Source organism: Asparagus officinalis, chromosome 1, assembly GCF_001876935.1.
Source record: "Asparagus officinalis chromosome 1, Aspof.V1, whole genome shotgun sequence".
In the NCBI taxonomy this organism is placed as follows: Eukaryota; Viridiplantae; Streptophyta; class Magnoliopsida; order Asparagales; family Asparagaceae; genus Asparagus; species Asparagus officinalis.
The window spans coordinates 95,203,521-95,204,955 of NC_033794.1; positions in this window are offsets into that span (position 1 = coordinate 95,203,521).

Sequence of the window (1,435 nt, forward strand, 5' to 3'; positions counted from 1 at the left end):
GAAGTCTATTTTGACTCATAGACTCTTAGTTTCTTATGATCAGAGAGATGGTAGGACGTGGTAGACCCCGTACCAGGAGAGCTACCCAGGCGGAGTCACAGCAGACTCCATCAGAGCAGCAGCCAGCTCAGTCCGAGCCTCAGCAGGCACCACCAGAGCCGCAGCAGGCTCCTCAGTATTTGGTGGACATCATGGCTCCTCTTATTGCCCGGATGACAGCCATTGAGGAGTTGGTGACTACCCATATAGCACCACGGACACCACCACCACCGGTAGCACAGCAGCAGGGGATACCTGCCGTTCCTGTCAGAGAGAGACCCCCAGAGGTCACGCCTGCAGCCATCCCCCTAGCAGTTCCAGACAGGGCCACCGAGCAGGAGACTTGGCTCCGTATGGTCGAGAGGTACCAGAAGATGAGGGCACCCGAGTTCCAGGGATCACCAGACCCTCTTGTAGCCCATAAGTGGAAGGAGGATGTGAGCAACATCCTCGATATACTCGGTGTAGATTCAGTCCAGAAGCAGAGACTGGCATCCTACAGCCTGAAGGGAGATGCCGGGAGGTGGTACCGACTCCAGTTCACTCCAGAGCAGAGGCTGACCCTCACGTGGGAGGACTTCATATATTTCTTCGATGGACAGTACGTTTCTTCAGCAGCACGGACTGGGAAGGAACTTGAGTTGTCCCGTTTGACTCAGGGGGACATGACAGTTGCAGACTATGAGAGCAGATTCATGGAGCTGTTACATTTCACAGGCATGTGGCAGACAGGAGAGCGTCAGGCTCAGATGTTCTTGGCTGGGCTTCGCCCTAATCTCCGACGGTACCTCGTGTCGAGGAGATTTTATTCAGTCAGGGAGGTAGCTGAGGCTGCCACTTCTCAGGAGATTGAGACTTCTATGTTCCAGAAAGACAAGGAAGGAAAGGCCAAGACCGGACAGAGTGGGGACAAGGGCAAGAACAAGAGAGGTTTTTCTGGACATCAACAGCAACATCAGGGCCCTTATAAAAGGGGACCCCAGCAGGAGCAGAGAGCGCACCAGCAGCGCAAGTTTCAGGGATCCTGTTTTAACTGTCACAAGGTCGGACATAAGGCATCAGAGTGCCGCAACGCACCAGCAGGAGTCCAGCAGGGCAAGGGTCCGAACCAGCAGCAGCAGCGACAGCAGGGCAGAGGTCAGGGCCAACAGAACAAGCTCGAGGCACCACCAGCAGCTCAGAGGACCGAGGGTCAGATTCGAGCAGTTCAGGATGTTCCCCAGGGACAGATTATCCCATATTCCCCAGCACCATCAGCAGAGCAGTCTTCAGCCACGGGCAGGGTATATGCAGTGGTTCCTCGTGATCATGGCGCCAGCGGAGCTGTAGTGGAGGGTACGTTCTTTGTGAACTCTCTTCCCGCCCGTATTCTTTTCGATTCGGGAGCTTCGCATTC